The sequence below is a fragment of the Bubalus kerabau genome, chromosome 7 (genome assembly GCF_029407905.1).
Source record: "Bubalus kerabau isolate K-KA32 ecotype Philippines breed swamp buffalo chromosome 7, PCC_UOA_SB_1v2, whole genome shotgun sequence".
Classification (NCBI taxonomy): Eukaryota; Metazoa; Chordata; class Mammalia; order Artiodactyla; family Bovidae; genus Bubalus; species Bubalus kerabau.
In genome coordinates, this window is record NC_073630.1 from 71,139,436 (window position 1) to 71,162,462 (window position 23,027).

General features: G+C 39.3%; 1 protein-coding gene across 3 annotated transcripts in view; it reads right to left on the reverse strand.

The window, feature by feature from the left end:
* Nucleotides 1-23,027, reverse strand: part of TEC (tec protein tyrosine kinase) — a 167,924-nt gene that overhangs the window by 126,302 nt on the left and 18,595 nt on the right. The window contains exon 2 of one of the 3 annotated variants that reach the window (XM_055588506.1): nucleotides 12,661-12,742. The exons of the other annotated variants lie outside the window; for them this stretch is intronic. The gene's annotated coding sequence lies outside the window, so the exon portion shown is untranslated. The remainder of the gene's footprint in view (nucleotides 1-12,660; nucleotides 12,743-23,027) is intronic. 3 annotated transcript variants of the gene reach the window in all.

Sequence of the window (23,027 nt, forward strand, 5' to 3'; positions counted from 1 at the left end):
TATTTTCAGGGCAGCAGTGGAGAAACAGACATAGAGAACAGACCTAAGGGTGGTGGGAGAAGAGGAGGGAGAAGGGAAGATGTATGGAAAGAGTAACATGTAATTCACAAGACCATATGTAAAATAGACAGCCAATGAGAATCTGCTCTATGACTGAACTCAAACAGGGGCTCGGGGACAGGTGGAAGGGTGGCATGGAGAGGGAGATGGGAGGGAGGCCCAGGAGAGAGGGGATATGGGTATACCTAAGGCTGATTCTTGTTGATGTACAACAGAAAATCACAAAATTCTGTAAAGCAATTATTGTTCAATTAAAAAAAAATTTTTTTAAATGAGTTACACTTAAAATACTAAAATACACTGCGTCAGACTGCTTTTTGCTCCCTTCCCCACTTGTAACCCCGTGCCCTACTCATCCTTCCCTTCTTTCCAGATGTATGGGCTAGAGATAATATTTCCCAGCCTTGGCAGCAAGCTGTGGCCATCTAACTGAAAGCCAAAGGGATGTGTGCAGACATGATATGTGGACCAGCTTCAACTTAAAGACAGGTCACTCTCCCCAGATTTACAGCACTGTCCACCTTCTCAACAGCTGGAAAGTAGACATGGCAGACACAACTTTATGCATTCAACACATGACCATAGGGAATAGAGGGGAAGAAGAAGGAACCTAGTCCTTGAATGACTTCATGGATCAGAGCTGCTCAATCAGCCTAGACTTGTGCTACCCTACTTTGTGAGGGATTAACACACTTCTGTCAGATCTTAGAAATGCCATATGATGGTTTCTTTGTTATCGTGACTTAACCTTTAATCTGTCTCGGGATACACTCTTGCAAAACCTGATAAAGCTTGCTAATGCTTTCCCAAAAAAGGGCCTTCTTTAGATCTGTGCTGACAAATGCAAATGTAAAGGGAAAGAAGTCAAAAATCTTTATCATGTATTTTCATCAGAAAAATAATTTCAAGAAAACTAATAGTTGATTCCCTCTTTGTTCAAAAGTTAAAAATTATAATCTAAATGGTACCATATATGAGATAAAAAAACATATATTCACTTTATTTTTCATGATAAAGTCTGAATCATAGTGGGTTTTTTGTTTGTTTACTACTTACTATGAAATGTAAGTGGATTCACTTTAAGTGACAATACTCTGGCACTAGTTCTCCTCACATGAGGGAATTTCTGATACACAAAATATATTTCTCTTCCTGCTTCTTGCAAATTCATAAGGAAACAATAACCAGTGAAAACAAGGCATGAATAACAAATTTCTCAAGTAGGTCAAGTGATTTTCAGCAACTTTTACTAGGAGAAAACATGAAAGTAATTTGGAAATTATATATAAAATAATTTATACCAAAATATGTTCCTTGACAACATTAATCTAGATTGTTTTTAATTTGAAACATTCATCGATGCCAACGTATTATTTTCCTATTGTTTTCAAAATAGGAATAAAGAACTCAAGTCATTATTGCGTTCAGTTGTTTTTACAGGAAAGTAAGCTTAACAAAAAATTACAAGAACAAAAACACTGAGACTGAGGAGGAGTCAAAAGCCTTTTTAACAGTCTTAAGAGATATCTCTTAAATGTGTGAGACAACTCTTAACAACTTGACCACTAACTATATATTGGTGATATTTAAGTTTGTGGTGAGATTTATTTGATGATAACAAAATAGTACTAGGTCGTTTTGGAATTTTTTTGGTGTGATGATGCTACTGTGATTCTATTTTTAAGAGTTATCTTTTAGAGATACATACTGAAATTTTGCAGACAAAATACTGTCTGTGATTTGCTTCATAATCTGGTAAAGGGGATATGGGGGAGTAGACAAAATAAAACTGTTCATGAGCTGATAACTGTAGAAGCTGAGTGAGGCACACAGGAGTTCATTACAGTTTATTTTTGTCTGCATTTGAAATTTGTCATAATAAAAACTTTTTGAAATTTATTTAAAGGAACAGCATGGTTTTCCATGTCCCTGTCATCCAACCCTTTGCAACTGGTAAGAAAGAGTACATAAAAAGATGAAAAAAGGAAGAGAAGGGGGTGGGGGGAAAGACAGTCAAATAAAAGTGGAAAAAGGTGGGCGGGCTCTCCTTCGAGGATATTATTACCACGCTATCCAGCTCATCACAGAAGCTCTTTCAATGATCCCAATGATTCCTTGAGTCAGCAAAGCCTCATGATAATGTAATGTGATACCACTTCTTCCCCGACAAACAGGAGTATGTGGTTTCCAGGGCCAAAAATAAAACTACAGTCTACGTAACATTTGTCCTTGTTATAACTCCTCTTCTTCTATTTCCTTTCCTTTCCCCTGTTCAAACTTCATGAAAGCAGAAGTTAGCTTTTCAAGCCTAAAGCACAATAAAAAGAAAATTCTATACACATTAACAAGCACCAAAGCACAATGGACAGTCAGATAAAATGAGTATATCTGAATTGTAGCCTTTTTAAAAAGAATCATGAGATAGTTTACCAAAGGTGAGCATCACAATTGAAACTACAAAGCACCCTAAGATAAGGAGGCAAATTTGACCAGAGAATTATTTACCCTTAATTCTAAGGCTTGTGGAGCTCAGTTAAAGATGAATTTCCCAAAGTGAAATGCCAGCTGTTATATACCTGATCTCTAAAAAGGATAAAATTAAACATCTAAGAATACCAATTCCATAGAAAACATTCTTTTTTCATTTTTTTATTGAAGGAGAAACATTCTTATACATCACTTGCAACAATTAAAAACTGTAAACTACATTCAAAAAGTATCATGAATATAAGCCATGATCTAATTACTGAGGAAAATGTCCACTGACTTTTGCTTATGGGATTATAGTTAATACACAAGAGTACTGGAGTGGGTTGCCATTTCCTTCTCCAATTATATTAGTTTCGGGTATACACCAGTGATTCAATATTTTTATACACTATGACATGATCACCATAAAAGTCTAGTTATCATCTGTCAGCACACAAACTTATTACAGTATTACTGACTGTATTCCTTATGCTATATGTTACTTTCCCATGTCTTATTTGTTTTATAGTCAGAAGACTGAACCTCTTCATCCCTTCACCCATCCTTCCACCCGCCTCCCCTCTGGCAACCACCAGTTTGTTTTCTGTATCTGAGTCTGTTTCCATTTTGCTTTTCTTTGTTCATTTGTTTTGTTTTTTAGATTCCAAATAAAAGTAAAATCATAGTATGTGTTTTTCTCTGTCTGATTTATTTCACTTAGACCTGGAAGGTAACCAGGTCCATCCATGTTGCTGCAAATGGCAAGATTTCATTCTTTTTTATAGTCAAGTAGTATGGCAACCCACTCCAGTACTCTTGCCTGGAAAATCCCATGGGCGGAGGAGCCTGGTAGGCTGCAGTCCATGGGGTCGCTAAGAGTTGGGCACGACTGAGCGACTTCACTCTCACTTTTCACTTTCATGCATTGGAGAAGGAAACGGCAACCCACTCCAGTGTTCTTGCCTGGAGAGTCCCAGGGACGGGGGAGCCTGGTGGGCTGCCATCTATGGGGTCACACAGAGTCGGACACGACTGAAGCAACTTAGCAGCAGCAGCAGCATTCCATTGTGTATATATACCGTATCTTCTTTATCCATTCATATGTCAATGAACACTAGCTATTCATAAATAATGCTTCAGTGAAGACTTACAGGTATATGTCTTTTTGAGTTAGTGTTTTTGTTTTCTTCAGATAAAGACCCAGAAGTGGAACTGTTGGATCATTTGGTAGCTCTATTTTTTAACTCTTTGAGGAAACTCCATACAGTTTTCTATAGTAGCTGCACCGATTTACATTCCCACAAACACAGCACAAGGGTTCCCTTTCCTCAACATTTGTTGTTTCTTCTTTTTGCTAAGAGCCGATCTAACAGGTGTGAGATGATACCTCATAGTGGTTTTGATTTGCATGTCCCTGGTGGTGAGTGACAATGGAGCAACTTTTCCTATGCCTTGTTTGTTTATCTTCTTTGGGGAAATGTCTATTCAGGTCCTCTGCCCATATTTTAATTGGGGCTTTTGTTTGTTTTTTGATACTGAGTTGTAGGAGTTCTTTGGATATCAACCCCTTATCAAATATACAATTTACAACTATCTTCTCCCATTCAGTGGGTTGTCTTTTTGTTTTGTTGACTTCATCAAAGGCTTAGTCTGATGTAGTCCCATTTGTTTATTTTTGATTTTGTGGCCCTAGCAGCATATTAAAAAAATATTACTAAGATCGATATTAAAAAAGATTACTGCCCATGTGTTCTAGGAGTTTTGTGGTTTCAGGTCTTATATTCAAGTCTTTAATCCACTTTGAGTTTATTTTTTAGTATGGTATAAGAAAAGCAATATACATAAATCTGCTGCATTTCTATATACTAATAACAAACTATCAGAAAGAGAAATAAAGCAAACAATGCCCTTTACAACTGGAATAAATTTAACTTATGAAATAAGAGACCTATACTCTGAAAACTCCTAAGACACTGAGAAAAGAAACTGAAAACAAGACAAATAAATGGAAAGATATACCATGCTCATAGACTGGAAGAATCAATATCATTTAGATGTGCTACCCAAAGCAACCTACAATTCAATGTAATCCATATCAAAATACCAATGTCATTTTTCATAGAACTAAAACAAATAATCCTTAATTTGTTTGGAATCACATGCATGCTAAGTCGCTTCAGTACAACTCTCTGCGACCCCGTGCTCCTCTGTCCACCAGGCTCCTCTGTCCATGGGATTCCCTAGGCAAGAATACTGGAGTAAATTGCCATTTCTTCCTTCAAAGGATCTTCCCAACTGAGGGATCAAACTCGAGTCTCTTACATCTCCTGCACTGGCCAGGCAGGTTCTTTGCCACTAGCACCAGCTGGAAAGTTTGGAACCACAAATGACCGCAAATAGACAAAAAAATTTTAAGAGAGAAGAACAAAGCTGGGGTATAACACTCCCTGATTTCAAACTATACTACAAACTTACAGTGCTGTAATCAAAACTGTATGGCACTGACACAAAAAGACACACAGATCAGTGAACACAATAGAGAGCCCCTAATAAACCTACACTCACACAGTCAAGCTACAGCAAAAGAGGCAAGCATATACAATGGAAGAAAAGACAATCTCTTCAGTAAGTGGTGTTGGGGAGATTCCCTGAGGCTCAGTGGTAAAGAATACACCTGCCAATGCAGGAGACAAGAGTTCAGTCTCTGATCTGAGAAGATCCCTCATGCCATGTGGAGCAACTAAGCCCGTGCACCACAGCTATTGAGCCTGTGCTCTAGAGCCCAGGAGCTATAACTACTGAGCCACGTGCCGCAACTACTAAAGTCAGGCACCCTAAAGCTGTGCTCAGCAATAGGAGGAGCCACCACAATGAGAAGCCCACACACTGTAATGAGAGAGTAGTCTCCATTCCCCACAGCTAGAGAAAAGCCCATGGAGTAACAAAGGCCCAGCACAGCCAAAAATAAATACATGAAATTATTTTTCCAAAAAGAAAAGAATACAAATAAATAAACGGTGTTGGGAAAACTGGATAGCTATACACAAAAGAATGGAACCGGACCTTTCTCATACACACTCTCCCTAATGAAGTAAATTGATAATGTACTTCCCTGTTCTTGGCTCTACCCATCACTGCCGTTGTCTGAACCACTTATGACATGTAATACCGCTGTTTTTAAAAACAGATGCAAATTCACTGACACTCCTCCCTTGGAATTTGAGTGGGATTTTGATTCCTTCAGCTAATAGAGTACAGCAGAAGGGATACTGGGTAATCTGTGAGGCTAGGCCAGAAAAGGCCAAGTAGCTTCTGTCTTGTTTTTTCAGACTTCTCATTCTTGGGACAGTCTTACGTGGAACCTAGCTACCATAATGAGAGAAGCTCCTGCCAAATAGAGAAGTCACATACAGGTGTTCCAGTGCAGAATTCCTGCTGAGCCCAGCCTTCAAATCACCCAGCCCAGAAGCCTGACAGATGAGTGAAAAAACCCTCCAAGTTGCTCCCAGCTATCAAGTTTTCCAAGCATCAGATATTCTGGAGTAGACATTCCCACTGTGCCCTAGTCCAATATTTAGCCTACAGAATCCACAAGTGTAATAAAGTGGTTGTGATTGTGTGCTGTTAAGTTTAAGGTGGTTAGTTACACAGCAATACATAACCAGGACATATAATTAATATACTTTATCATTCCTGATCATCTCATTCTCATTTCATTCATCTCTAATCCCTGTCAACCCTCTTCCTTCCCTTAAATGTTTCCTCTTCTTCACCCATCCATCTTTTCACCATGTTCAGTTGATGACATAATCTGTCCACAATAATAATTTCAGACATTCATATATGATCATTCATTCTGGCATTTATTGCAAAGCCGTGATGTATGAGAACTACGCAGGAGGCACTGAGGAGGTTACAAAGGTTAGCAAGACAAGAACTCTGCTCTAGGCAGGCATAGGGAAAAGCAATTTAAAAACAAAGAGCTACAATGCAATCTGTTGAGGGCCATACAAGTGACATGGACAAAGTTGTTTTGGAACACCGATAGATCTTAAAAATCACTAACATGTAATCACTAAAGAGGAACAACTACCCCTCTTCAAAATACAGTGGACCACGTCAATGAGGATATTACAGAATTACAATCAAATTAACTGTAATTTAATGAAATTGCAGAATTAAAAATATGTTTCCATGGGGGAGAAAGATTTATTCAATACACATACTACAAATCTTTGGAAAGAAACAAGGCCATTCTGGGTCTTAAAGAATTGAGAAATGGTTTCATGGAACTTCCAGAATTCTGACAGATAGCTAGATGTACACCAACACATGAATAAAAGTATTAATAGATGTTAAAATTCTGGTCTGTATAATCACTTCCACATATAACAGATATGAAAATGTTGTTCTTATCAAGTTGCTTGATTTTATCTGAATCATAAACAGGAAAGAAAAGTTTAAAATGGCATGTGTTCACTCTCATTTTCAGAAGTTATGTACTGGTTCTCCATCATGAGATTTACTTTTGCATGTTTTGTTGTGAAGAAAAGAACTTAAAGAGAAAAGCAGAAGTCTTGGTTACAGAAGAATGACTCTTTTAACTACATATATCCTTCAATTTACAGACCAAATGCATTCCAAGTATATGACTGAAATTAAAATAAAATTTAACTAGAGGAGCCTGGTGGGCTGCAGTCCATGGGGTTGCAAAGAGTTGGACACGACTAAGCGACTTCACTTTCACTTTTCACTTTCATGCATTGGAGAAGGAAATGGCAACCCACTCCAGTGTTCTTGCCTGGAGAATCCCAGGGACGGGGGAGCCTGGTGGGCTGCTATCTATGGGGTCGCACAGAGTCGGACACGACTGAAGTGACTTAGCAGAGTAACATGTCTGTTTGAATTCAATTACAGAAGTAAAAACACATTTCCATGGGGGGCAAGATTTATTCAATACACATACTACAAATCTTTGGAAAGAAAAAGGCCATTCCGAGTGTTAAAGAATTGAGAAATGGTTTCATGGAACTTCCAGAATTTGTCAACAGCTTGAATTGAAATTTAGTAGTTACAGAGCTTTCACTTCATCATCATCCTACTATTTTCCACTACTTTCTCCAAAACAAAAGTTTCCCCCACATAAGCATTCCCTAACCATACAAAGATTCTGAAGCTAGATACTTCTCCTTTTGGGGTGACAGCCAAGCATTAAATCTTAACATCATGTTTAGCCAACAGACGGTTGCATATTTTAGTGCAACTGAAAATTTCATTTGAAAAATTATATTCTATTAAAGAAACTGATGCCCAATTTTTTTCCCAGTGCTGTGTGAAATTGTAAAAATCAACTTGACATAAACAAGCAATACTGGGACTTCCCTGGTGGTCCCGTGGTTAAGAATCTGTCTTCCAATGCAGGGGATGTAGGTTCTATCCCTGGTCAGGGAACTAAGATCCCATATGCTATGGGACAACAAAGCCCTCGTTCCACAGCCCCTGATCCCCTGCGTTCTGTGCCCACATGCCACAACATGAGAAGTGCATGCACCATGGTGAGAAGCCCTTGCACTGCAACTAGAGAGAGCCCGGGTACTGCAATAAAGAGCCCGTGTATCACAATGAGGCCCGGATACCACAGCCAAAATTAAAAAAAAAAAAAAGGCAATTCTGATATTTAGTCAGCCACAACAGAATAAGTTAGTTGATATCTATGTATGTATGTATATATATGTTGGAGAAGGAAATGTCAGCCCACTCCAGTATTCTTACCTGGGAAATCCCGTGGACAGAGGAGCCTGGTAGGCTACAGTCCATGGGGTCATAAAGAGTCAGACACGATTGAGCTCACGTGCACATACATACCCTATACAGATATATAAATCTCCATTCCATTCCACAGCAATTTCTCAGAAGCATATTACCAAGTATTTCTCCCACCCTGAATAATACTCTGCCTTAACAAAAAATCAAGCAAAACAAAGTATAACATTTGGCAGGATCCAGCAACCAGTACACTGCCTGAAGTACAACAGGTATTCAATAAGTACTTGATAGCTTAACAATTTCACTCTATTTAAGCGTTGGTGGTATTTACCTCAGAAGCCAAACCACAAAAGTAACAGAAGTATCTACTTCAGATCCTTCACCATTTTTAGTTTCTCTTGTTGTCGTTGGACAGACTTGCAGGAAAAATCTTTTTCAAAAGTACATCTATCTGTATTGCAAATCATCAGGGTCTTTGTCTTTTAATCATAAATCACCAAAAAACTAACAGGATCTTTCTGTCCTCTGAGATGTTCAGAGGATTAAGTCTGACCTATGCAAGAGGTTCTTTTTCCTGACGGGGTTAGCAGCTCAAAGCTCCAAGTCTCACCCATCTCTGAGGCTGGGAAATGACGGTGTTTCCTCCCAGCTCTCCTGTTCTGTCTCATCGATGTGGCGGGTCTTTGTCCGCCACTATTCTGAATCCCTTGTTACAATATAAAAGTGAGCTTCACGGTGTAGAAGAATCTTCTCTGCCCTCAGTTGACAATGCAACTGAAAGCAAAACTCACAAACTCTAATGTCCTATGACATTATCTCTAAGATTAATGCCTTGAAGCTGAGGAGCTCTAATGTTGTCAGCCCTAAAATTCTATGTAGCTCAACATTTTGGAAACCCAGTTGTTCCCTATATTAACACTGTATTCAGTTCAGTTCAGTCACTCAGTCGTGTCCAACTCTTTGCGACCCATGAATCGCAGCATGCCAGGCCTCCCTGTCCATCACCAACTCCCGGAGTTCACTCAAACTCACGTCCATTGAGTCAGTGATGCCATCCAACCATCTCATCCTCTGTTGTCCCCTTTTCCTCCTGCCCCCAATCCCTCCCAGCATCAGAGTCTTTTCCAATGAGTCAACTCTTCGCATGAGGTGGCCAAAGTACTGCAGTTTCAGCTTTAGCATTGGTCCTACCAAAGAACACCTAGGACTGATATCCTTTAGGATGGACTGGTTGGATCTCCTTGCAGTCCAAGGGACTCTCAAGAGTCTTCTCCAACACCACAGTTCAAAAGCATCAATTCTTTGGCGCTCAGCTTTCTTCACAGTCCAACTCTCACATCCATACATGACCACTGGAAAAACCATAGCCTTGACTAGACGGACCTTTGTTGGCAAAGTAATGTCTCTGCTTTTCAATATGCTATCTAGGTTGGTCATAACTTTCCTTCCAAGGAGTAAGTGTCTTTTAATTTCATGGCTGCAGTCACCATCTGCAGTTATTTTAGAGCCCCCAAAAATAAAGTGTGACACTGTTTCCACTGTTCCCCATCTATTTCCCATGAAGTGATGGGACCAGATGCCATGATCTTCGTTTTCTGAATGTTGAACTTTAAGTCAACTTTTTCACTCTCCTCTTTCACCTTCATCAAGAGGCTTTTGAGTTCCTCTTCACTTTCTGCCATAAGGGTGGTGTCATCTGCATATCTGAGGGTATTGAGATTTCTCCCGGAAATCTTGATTCCAGCTTGTGCTTCTTCCAGCCCAGCATTTCTCATGATGTACTCTGCATATAAGTTAAATAAGCAGGGTAACAATATACAGCCTTGATGTACTCCTTTTCCTATTTGGAACCAGTCTGTTGTTCCATGTCCAGTTCTAACTGTTGCTTCCTGATCTGCATACAGGTTTCTCAAGAGGCAAGTCAGTTGGTCTGGTATTCCCATCTCTTCCAGAATTTTCCACAGTTTATTGTGATCCACACAGTCAAAGGCTTTGGCAGAGTCAATAAAGCAGAAATAGATGTTTTTCTGGAACTCTCTTGCATTTTCCATGATCCAGCGGATGTTGGCAATTTGATCTCTGGTTCCTCTGCCTTTTCTAAAACCAGCTTGAACATCAGGAAGTTCACGGTTCACATATTGCTGAAGTCTGGCTTGGAGAATTTTGAGCATTACTTTACTAGTGTATGAGATGAGTGCAATTGTGCTGTAGTTTGAGCATTCTTTGGCATTGCCTTTCTTTGGAATTGGAATGAAAACTGACCTTTTCCAATCCTGTGGCCACTGCTGAGTTTTCCAAATTTGCTGGCATATTGAGTGCAGCACTTTCACAGCATCATCTTTCAGGATTTGAAAGAGCTCAACTGGAATTCCATCACTTCCACTAGCTTTGTTCGTAGTGATACTTTCTAAGGCTCACTTGACTTCACATTCCAGGATGTCTGGCTCTAGGTCAGTGATCACACCATCATGATTATCTGGATCTTGAAGATCTTTTTTGTACAATTCTTCTGTGTATTCTTGCCACCTCTTAATATCTTCTGCTTCTGTTAGGTCCATACCATTTCTGTCCTTTATCGAGCCCATCTTTGCATGAAATGTTCCCTTGGTATCTCTAATTTTCTTGAAGAGATCTCTAGTCTTTCCCATTCTGTTGTTTTCCTCTATTTCTTTGCATTGATCGCTGAGAAAGGCTTTCTTATCTCTCCTTGCTATTCTTTGGAACTCTGCCACTGTTTAATACCACTGTATTAAACACAGGAAATTCAACCATCTAGAAGGCAAGCCTGTATCTTTTGACATATTAACTCTAAAAATTTTAATATGTCCCCTGACAGAGCTGTAGAAGATATAACCAATGGTTCTTTATACATTATCCTAAAGATTTCTTTCCCTATGTCACCCTCCGTCATCTTATGTCACCAATTACTTACATTAGAACTCCTGGTTTAAGCAGAATGATTTAGTAGAAGGAACCTAACTTTTTTTCTATTATAGTATGGTTGATTTATAGACTGTGATAGTTTTAGGTGTACAGGAAAGTGATTCTGTTATACATATACATATATGTAGTCTTTTTTCATATTCTTTTCTATTATAGGTTATAAGATATTGCATATAGTTCCCTGTACTATATAGTATGGCCTTGTTTTTATCTATTTTATATATAGTATTGATAGTTTGTATCTGCTAATTTCAAACTCCTAATTTATCACTCCCCCACCTCCTTTCCCCTTTGGTAATCATAAATTTGTCTTCTACATCTGTGAGCCTGTTTCTGTTTTGTAAATAAGATCATTTGTGTCATATTTTAGATTCCACATATAAGTGATATCATATATTTGTCTTTGTCTGACTTACTTCACTTAGTTTGATAATCTCTAGGTCCATCCACATTGCTGCAAATGGCATTATTTCATTCTTTTTACGGCTGAGTAATATTCCATTGTATATACATCCCACCTCTTCTTTATCCATTCATGTGTCAATGGGCATATATGTTACTTTCACATCTTGGCTATTGTAACTAGTGCTGCTATGAACATTGGGATGCACATATACTTTGTACTAGAGTTTTCTCCAGATAAATGCCCAGTAGTGGGATTGCTGGATCATATGGTGACTTTATTTTTAGTTTTTTAAGAAACCTCCATACTGTTTTCCATGTGGGCTGCACCAATTTACCCTCCCACCAACAGTGTAGGAGGTTTCCCTTTTCTTCACATCCTCCCTAGGACACTCTAACTATTGTGAGATAAGTAGTTTTGATTTGCATTTCCCAGATAATTAGTGATATTAAGCCTCTTCTCATGTGCCGTGGGCCACCTGTATGTCTTCTCCGGAGAAACGTCTATTTAGGTCTTCCGTCCATTTTTTGATTGGGTTGTTTGGTTTTTTTGTTATTGAATTGCCTTGGCTGTTCATATATTTTGGAAATTATGCCCTTATCATTCACGTTTGTAAATATTTTCTCCCAGTCCATAGGCTGTCTTTTCATTTTGTTTATGGTTTCTTTCGCTGCACAAAAGGTTATATATTTGATTAGGTCCCATTTATTTATTTTTGCTTCTATTTCTATTGTCTTGGGAGACTGACCTAAGAAGACATTGCTACACTTTACATCAAAGAGTGTTTTGCCTACAAGAGCCTGAACTTTTAAGTCTGACTGACCTGGCTCTAAATCTTAGCTTTGCCATTTATTAGTTGTATAACTTCATACAAGTTACTTAACTCTTTTGACACTATTCCCTTCCCTTCATAATGAGGATAATGGTACCAACCTTAATGGAGTAACATGAGCTATAAATCAGAAAAATCCACATAAAGTTTCTTATACATAGCAAACAGTCAGTTCATTTTGCCATACCTTTGTTTTGAACTGATATATGTCTTCATATTCAACAACTGTTAACTGAGTATCTGCTAAGTGCCAGATACACTATCAGGTTCTGGGAATAAAGCAGAAGACATAGCCAATAAGGTATCCACAACGTAGGAGAAAGGACATATATAATGGAAAGTAAAAATGTCATTAACCATGTGGTAAGTGCTATATCACAGATGGATACAAGGTTCAGCTCTGCCCAAAGGTAGAAGGTAGAAAGATAATCAGAGAAGACGATGTCTGAGCTGGGGTAAGGGCTGAGTTAGTTGTCACCCACGGAAGGTGGTCGAACAAGGGCTCAGCCCCACTAAATGCAAGGTAAGTTTGAAGAAAAACAGTAAAAACAACTTCCATTAATTTAAACATATTCTATTTCAATAATCCTTTCTCTCCTCCATTTCTACCCAAATACACACACATATTCCCAAAGGAGAGAATGGTATTTCCACTATCAAAAAGAAATCAAAATCCAAACTGATTCTTTTTCAGCCTTGTATTCATTTGTTCATTAATTTTTCAATCAAATAGTTTGTTTAAAACCCACTCTACATCTAACGCTGTGAGAGGATTACAACAGTGCAATGGGAAACACAGGCCCCACCTTCTTCGAGCTTATACTCCAGCCGAGTTTCTGTCTAAAGCTTTAAAGAGCCCTCTCCTCCAATATCCTTCTCAAGTGCCATACAGAGGACTGTGATGCTTACAGCTTATTCATATTCAAGTTATTTGTTTACAGAAAATGAGAGCCGGGTGCTCCAATAATTAGAATCATCGGGTCCAAACCTCTCTACCAATAATTCAGAGTACACAAAAGCTGAGTTGACAAATACTACTTCCCTCTCTTTGTTCATTAATACTATTATTAGTATCTTAATTTTTAAAACTAACAACTCACTATAGCTATTTTTAAGAACTCTAAATTAAAATTATGTTTTTAAAAATGTCATTCAAATGTAAAGTTTCATACACACAAACTCACAGTCCCTTAGCTTTTAAAACTGCACCCCCACTCAGAATTTCATTAAATGAGTTAATACACAGAAAGCACTCAGAAGAGTACATGCACTTAAGTGTTAAGTGTTTGCTCTTAGTCTCACCATTTTAATTTTTGGAGTACTACTATTATCACTAAGAAATTAAAATGCACCAGAGTCCCATAGTAAGTGCAAGTACCATTTTACAAACAAAGAAAGAAAAGAGAATGTAACTAATATAATACTAATACCTTTAAGAATAGAAATCTTGTGTCCTTACTCTCAGACTTTTATAGTAAAAGTCTGACTACATTATATAGCTGATGGACTACATTATATAGCTGATGAACTACATTAAAAATTTTATTTTTATTGATTTACAATTTATACCTTGTGTACATTCAGAGAGAAATTGAGACATCTTACAATAAAAACACATAAACAATAGCAGCACTATTCACAGTAGCCAAGACATGGAAACGACCTAAATGCCCATCAACAGATGAACAGATCAAGGAGATGTGGTACATTACTCAGCCATAAAAAAAGAATGAAATAATGCCATCTGCAGCAACATGGAGCAACACAGATGGACCTAGAGATTATCATACTAAGTAAAATAAGTCACAAAGACAAATAATGTGATTATCACTTATATGTGGAATCTAACACATGATACAAGTGAACTTATCTGTGAAACAGAAACAGACTCACAGACAGAGAGAACAGACTTGGGACAGACAAAGGGAGTGGTGTGGAGGAGGGATGGATTGGGAGTTTGGGATTAGCAGATGCAAACTATTATATATAGAATGGATAAACAACAAGGTCCTAGTGTGTAACACAGGGAACTATATTCAGTATCCTGTAATAAGCCACAATAGGAAGGATATGAAGAAGAATATATATATATATGCATGTATAACTGAATCACTCTGCTGTACAGAAGAAATTAACACAACACTGTAAATCAATTATTCTTCAATAAAGTAAATTTTTAAAAACTACATGAAAATGGGAATTTCCTGGATGCCCCGTGGTTAGGACTCCATGCTTTCACTGCCAAGGGCCCAGGTTCCATCCCTGGCCAGGAAGCTAAGATCCACAAGCCATATGGCTCCACCAAAAAAGAAAAAAAAAAAAAGAAGAAGAAGAAACATGAACAAAATTTAACCAAAGATGTGTGAGACTTATGCACTGGAAACTACAAAATGCTGTTAAAAGAAATGTAAGAAGACCAAAATAAAGGGAAAGATGTCCATGCTCAAGGATTGAAATTCTTAATATTGCTAAAATGGCACTCATTATCAAATGGCTTTACAGATTCAACATAATCTGTATCAAAATTCCAATTGCCTTTTTTGTTTTTTCTTTTTTTTGCAAAAATGGACACGCTGATACTAAAACTCACACAGTAATGCCAAATAGCCATTTAATCTTGAAAAACGAAAGGCTGGTGGTCTCATAGTCCCAGTTTCAAAGGGAATGGCAACCCACTCCAGTACTCTTGCCTGGAGAATTCCATGGCCAGAGGAAACTGGTGGGCTACAGTCCATGTGGTTGCAGAGTCAGACACAACTGAGCAACTAACACTTTCACTTTCACTACAATATTACAGGAATCCAAACAGTGTAATATTATATAAAGATAGATGTACAGATCAACAGTACAGAACTGGGAGTTCAGAAAGAAACCCCACACATCTATGGTTAACTGATTTTTGATGAGCATGCCAACACTATTCCACAAGGAAAGAGCAGTCTTTCCAACAAATGGTTCTGAGACAACTGGATATAAGTGAATTGGGATCCCTACTTCACACCACAAACAAAAATGATTTCTAAATGGATCAAAGACAATGTAAAAACTAAAATTACAAAAACTCTCAGAAGGAAACATAGCAGTAAGTTTTCATGATTTTAGTTCACACAACGGCTTTTTAAACACAACTTCAAGAAGAGCACAAGCGACGAAAGAGAGAAACTGGACTTCAACTCAAAAACTTCTGTATGTCTAGGGACACTACAAAGGAACTGAAAAGACAACCCACATATGGGAGAAAGGGTTCACAAATGACATACCCAATAAGAGTCTGAAGTGAAGTGAAAATCACTCAGTCGTGTCCAACTCTTTGTGACCCATGGACTATACAGTCCATGGAATTCTCCAGGCCAAATAATGGAGTGGGTAACCATTCCCTTCTCCAAGGGATCTTCCCAAACCAGGGATCGAACCCAGGCTTCCTGCATAGAAGGCAGATTCTTTACCAGCTGGGGCACCAATAAGAGTCTAGTATCCAGAAAATATAACACTTACAACTGAATAATTTTTTTTTAATTAACAGGTAAAGGACTTAAATAGACATTTTCCCAAAGATGTCAAAAGGCTAATAAACACTTGAAAAAATGTTCAACATCACTAGCTTTTCAGTTCAGTCCAGTCACTCAGTCATGTCCGATTCTTTGAGACCCCAGGACTACAGCACACCAGGCCTCCCTGTCCATTACCAACACCCAGAGTTTACTCAAACTCATGTCCATTGAGTTGGTGATGCCATCCAACCATCTCACCCTCTGTCATCCCCTTTTCTTCCCACCTTCAATCTTTCCCAGCATCAGGGTCTTTTCAAATGAGCCAGTTCTTTACATCAGGTGGCCAAAGTATTGGAGTTTCAGCTTCAACATCAGTTCTTCTAATGAACACTCAGGACTGATTTCCTTTAGTATGGACTGGTTGGATCTCCTTGCAGTCCAAGGGACTCTCAAAAGTCTTCTCCAACAGCACAGTTCAAAAGCATCAATTCTTCAGTGCTCAGCTTTCTTTACAGTCCAACTCTCACATCCATACATGACCACTGGAAAAACCATAGCTTTGACTAGGCAGACCTTTCTTGGCAAAGTAATGTCTCTGCTTTTTAACATGCTGTCTAGGTTGGTCATAACTTTTCTTCCAAGGAGCAGGTGTCTTTTAATTTCATGGCTGCAGTCAGCATCTGCAGTGATTTTGGAGCCCAAGAATATAAAGTCTGACACTGTTTCCCTATCTATCTGCCATGAAGTGATGGGACTGAATGCCATGATCTTAGTTTTCTGAATGCTGAGTTTTAAGCCAACTTTTTCACTCTCCTCTTTCACTTTCATCAAGAGGCTCTTTAATTCTTCGCTTTCTGGCGTAAGGTTGGTGTCATCTGCATATCTGAGGTTATTGATATTTCTCCCAGCAATCTTGATTCCAGCTTGTGTTTCATCCAGCCCAGCATTTCTCATGATGCATTCTGCATTAAGTTAAATAAGCAAGATGACAATATACAGCCTTGACATACTCCTTTCCCTATTTGGAACCAGTCTACTGTTCCATGTCCAGTTCTAACTGTTGATTCCTGACCTGCATACAGATTTCTCAAGAGGCAGGTCAGGTGGTCTGGTATTCCCAACTCTTTCAGAATTTTCCACAGTTTATTGTGATCCACACAGTCAGAGGCTTTGGCTTAGTCAATAAAGCAGATGTTTTTCTGGAACTCTCTTGCTTTTAGGAATACATAAATCAAAAGCACAAGAAGATCCTACTATACACATACTAGGCTAGTTATAATCCAAAAAAAGGAAAATAAGGATTGACAAGAATATGGAGAAATGGGAACCCTCATCCATTGTTAGTAGGAATGTAAAGTGATACAGCCACTGTGAAAACCAGTTTGGTAGTTCCTCAAAAGTTAAACATAGAGTTAAGCTATGACCCAGCACTTCCACTCTTAAGTACATACCCAAGAGAATTGAAAACATATTCACAAAGAGGCTTATAAACTACTGCGCATAGAGGTATTAGTCATAATAGCCAAAAAGTGGAAACAACCCAAATGTCCATACACTGATGTATGGAGATATATATATAAACCCATACAACTGAATGTTACTCCACCAGAAAAAAACAATGAGGTACTGATTCATAGTGCAACACAAATGAGCTTTGAAAATATTACACTAAGTAAAAGAAGCCAAGCACCAAAAGGCCACATTATATTGATTCCATTTATGTGACATGACCAGAACACTGTTTATGTGAAATGTCCAGAACAGGCAAACCCATAGAGAAAGAAAGTAGACTATCGTTTGGTTGAAATGAAGAGAGAATGGGGTAGGGTGGGTGTGTACAGTTTTTTTTTAAGTGATAAGAATCTTCTGGAGTTAGATGGTGGTGGAGGTTATACAACATTGTATATATATTAAAAACCACAGGACTGTACTCTTCAAATTGGTTCAAATGGTGGTTACCTGAATTTATTCTCAATTAAAAAAATTTAAGAAAAATATAAATGTACAACATGTAAACAACATACAGATGAGAATCAAAAGTAAAAGGAGAAATCACAAACCAAAAGGAAGGAATAGAACAGAGTGAAACCAAGCAAAACTTATATGGAAGTTGGTTCTCACATCAGTTCATACAACAGAAACTGAATATAATCAAAATTAGCCTTGAATGTTCCATAGAAGACACAGCCACACTGTCTCCAGATAAGTCCAACATAGCATCAGCAGAAATGTCCACCAGCATTGGAAGTTGTATCCATTAGCTTCTGATGAGAAAAACCACCAGCAAAATAAACCCCATTCCGTAATTATGAACATAAAAACAATAAAAATGTATTCTTCCTCCTGATTCTGTCAGAGGAACAATTCTGATTTCGATGTCCAGAATGGCCTCACTCACATTTTGAGCACTTGCAGGCTATCAGCCAGGGCATCTCAGGAGAAACGGGTGGCAGAACTAAGATCCCATAAGCCACAAAGCATGGCCAAAAAAAAGAAGCAAGAGTACAGAATTAGGTAAATAGATATGATCCTTGAGCCATATCTGATAAACACTCTTAAGCTAATTTTCAATAAAAGTTAAATGAAATTCAGACTTACTCTCCAACATGTGAAAGAAATGTAAATATTACATTAATAATAATCAATATATTTGCTGTAAAAATTTTTGAAGGCTAAAGTATTTTCAGATACACCCTCCTGAAAGATCTAAGATAACAGAAAACACCAACAATTCCAAAGATCTACAGCTTCACACCAGAAGCATTTACATTTTGAGATTCTGACTTCATCTGATTTACGTCTTGCTTCTTGACTTCCTAATATTTCTGCTAACTTCGAACTAACAGTCCTTTGAACTAACAGACTGCTATATATAAGAATTACTAAGGCCCTAGCAGATATCTTTTTCAGTATTATTTCCACCAAATCAGAAAGCAATAAAAAGCAGAGTGGTGACTGGTGTGGTTCTCAGTTCACAATATGAACTGCACAAGTAAGCACTAATATTTTAAATGAGTGAAATAGGAAAACAGATTGAGTACAATCACAGCAATTGAACAAAAATCTTCGAAGACTGGGAAAATACTCTAAGACAGGGTACTACATTTTTTTCACACCACCATCCTCACCCACCACACACAGAGCACAAATTCCAAGAAGGCTGGTGAAAATAGTAGCTTAAATATCACCAAATGTACACATGAACTTCTACAAAATACATTTTAAATTACCATTCATGTAATATATTTGCTTTATATTATAGCTTCAAGTTGAAGTTCAGTTCAGTTGCTCAGTCATGTCCGACTCTTTGCGACCCCATGAACCGCAGCATGCCAGGCCTCCCTGTCCATCACCAACTCTTGGAGTTTGCCCAAACTCATGTCCATTGAGTTGGTGATGCCATCCAGCCATCTCATCCTCTGTCGTCCCCTTCTCCTCCCGCCCTCAATCTTTCCCAGCGTCGGGGTCTTTTCAAATGAGTCAGCTCTTCACATCAGGTGGCCAAAGTATTGGAGTTTCAGCTTCAACATCAGTCCTTCCAATGAACACCCAGGACTGATCTCCTTTAGGATGGACTGGTTTGATCTCCTTGCAGTCCAAGGGACTCTCAAGAGTCTTCTCCAACACCACGGTTCAAAAGGTAAAGTTGAAGTTACCTTATCTTAAAAAGCATAAGAGGCAATTTTTATCTCCCAACTGGAATTACAGAATGCATACCTGGTCTGCAATCTACTGAACTGATCAAAACATCAAGTCATACTGTTATAAGAATCTGGACACTGTCATTCACATTCCCTCCCTAGCTTTGCTCAAGAAGTGCCAAACTTGCTACCCATATCAAAATCTAAGAAACTGAATTTATCAGTTTTTCTATCATTATAGGAAACGTGGAAGGCTTCCCTGGCAGTCCAGTGGTTAAGACTCCATGCTTCCACCGCAGGGGGAGAGGTTCAATCCCTGGTTGGCAAACTAAGATCCCACATGTCAGGCAACGCAGCCAAAAAATAAAAATAAGTAAAAAAAGAAAAAAGAAACACTGAGCACCACCTACAGAAGTAGAATATTTCCAAAGAAGTCTCTCCTCTACAATGGTAGCTGAATGAGCCTCATACAGAGGCATTCCCTCTGCCCAGTGTTACAGCAGAACTCATATTCTTCCTTACCCTGGCTGAAACGATTCACTTCAATGGCAAATATTTCATTCCAAAATTAGAAATAAAACAGAGTATCCAAATATCCCCGAAGGTAACACACTAATTATTCTAAATTCTCAATCCCATCCTCTCCTGCCATCTCCAACATTTGTGGCCTGTAGCTTTCCCTTCTTTGGTGCACCTGATGTCTCTCTACTGGATCATCCCCTTTGGTACAGCAGCATCACATACATTCCCAAAAATAAACCTCTGCCTTGACCCATAGTCACCTCCAACTACCGTATCACCTGAGTCCCTTTACAGCAAAAGCTCTTGAAAGACAGGATTAGGGTTGCTATCCCTGCTCCTCAACTCATGTGCTGGCCTCAAACTGCTCCAGGTGCGTTTCTGTCTCATCAGGCCACTAAGACTACATGTGTCAAAATCACCAAGAACAGCCTGTTGCCAGAACCAGTGGTCACTTCCCAGTTCTTGTCTCTCTCCCCTGACGCCCTAACAGTGTTAATACAGCTGACCATCCTCTCCTTGAAATGCTTCACTTCTGTTGGTTCTCTGTGACACCAAAGTCTCCTTGATTTTTCTCCAATCTTAGAGGCTGAGCCTTCTCAGTCTCCTTTGCTGACCTCTGTTTTCCTCCTTTACTTCTAAATACTGGTGTGCACCAGCACTCTACCCTGGGCTTGTTTTGCTTCTTCATCTATGAATCCTCCTCGGAGGCAGCCTCATCCAGTTCCATGGCTTGACATACCACCTGTGTGGTAATAACCCTGACATCTCCATCTTTAGCCCTGCTGCCAAGAACCTCAGATTTATATATTCAACTGCAATCCTGATATCTTTATTTAAATATCTAGCAAGTATCTCAAACGTAACATGGCTACAATGGAGTGCTATATAGTCCCCGAAAATTTGCTCTTTATCTAGTCTTTGATGTCTGAATAAATGGCCTCACCATCTCCCCAGCTGCTCAGCCAAAAATCTAAGAGCTATCATTGATTCATTCCTCTCTTTCATACCTCAACTCTAATCCATCAGCATGTTCTTTTGACTGTGGAAGTGGAAGTGTTAGTCACTCAGTCGTGTCAACTCTTTGCAACCCCATGGACTGCAGTATGCCAAGCTCTTCTGTTCATGGAATTCTCTAGGCAAGACTCCTGGAGTGGTAGCCATTCCCTTCTCCCAGGGATCTTCCCAAAACAGGCATCAAACCCACATCTCCTGCATTGCAGGTGGACTCTTTCCCACTGAGCCACCAGGCTCCAAAATATTCTAATATCCTATGAATATTCAAGACTCCACTTCATACTTTTCCCTTTACTGCAACAGACTGATTGCACCAATGGCTCTTATTTTAACGCCTCTCTGAATCTTCTCATACCGCTCTGTATACCTGCTCTTTGGCAATGCCCCTCATACTAGCTGTTGATGTACTCAAGTAACCTGCCTTGACCAATGTGACAGTAGCAAATGGAACACCAGCTAAGGCTTAAAAATCTGCCTGCCCATTTCTACTTCCTTTCTTGCTTCTTTATTATGACCATGAAACTAGGACTGGGCCAGCCTGAGAATAAGAATAAAGTCATGTAACAACACCACACAGAGGAGAGCAGAGTTGTCCCAGCCATCTGAGTTGAGGCCATCCTAGACAATCAGCAACCAGCTGGCCCTCCCAAACATATCAGGGAAACCAGGCAATATGGCAGAGTTGCCTACCTGACCCACAGCTGATCATAGACATGCGCAAGCTCAGTCAGGATCAGCTGAGCCTGGCCCAGAAGAGCCGCATTACCCAACCATTCCACTGACTGAGCAAAAATAATCCTTTTTTCTGTATGTCACTAAGTTTATGGGGATATCTGTCACACAGCATTACTGTGGCAATAACTGATATAGACACCATCATCCCTTGTCAGGACGATTGCAATATCCTCCTGTTAAGTCTCACTACTTCCTTCCTCATCTTCTTACAATCCTTTCTCTATTCAGCAATCAACACAAACTTTTTTTTTGGTTGCACTGGGTCTTCGTTGCTGCACACAATCTTTCCCTAGTTGCAGAGAGTGGGGGGCGACTCTGTGTTGTGGTGTTCAGACTTCTCATTCCTGTGGCTTCTCTTGTTGCAGAGCACGGGCTCTAGGCACACGGGCTTCAGCAGTTGCGGCGCACGGGCTCAGTAGTTGTGCCTCGTGGGCCCTAGAGCACAGGCTCAGAAGTTGGACACACAGGATTAGCTGCTCCAAGGCATGTGGAATCTTCCCAAACCAGGGATTAAACCCGTGTCCCCTGCTTCAGCAGGTGGATTCTTATCCACTGTGCCACCAGGGAAGTCTCAATCAACACAAACTTTTAAAAATATAAATCAGCTTATGTCCTCAGTTCTGCTTAAAGCCTCTCATGGATTCCCTGAACTCAGACTAAAAATCTCTTTATTTAGGACACCACCTACTTGTCCAACCTCATCCAGTACCACTCTCTCCCTGGCCCACTATGTGTCAACCCACAAAAGCCTTCTTCCTGTCCTTTACACACAGCAAATCCATGGCATGTTGGGGGGAGGCGGTCTTTGCAAATCATGTTACCTCTATCTAGAAAATCATTCCACCTGCTCTCTCTTGCTCACTCTTAACCAATAACTTCTTGTAACTCAAATTCAACCTATATGCCACTTTCACCAAAAGACCTTTCCTTGACTGTTGTTGTTTAGTCGCTAAGTCATGTCTGACTCTTTGCGACCCCATGGACTGTGGCTCCTCTGTCCATGGAATTCTCCAGATGAGAATACTGGAGTGGCTTGCCATGCCCTCCTCCAGGGGATCTTCCTGACCCAGGGATGGAACTTGTGTCTCCTGCATTGGCAGGCAGATTCTTTACCGCTGAACCACCACGGAAACCCTCCTTCCCTTGACTAC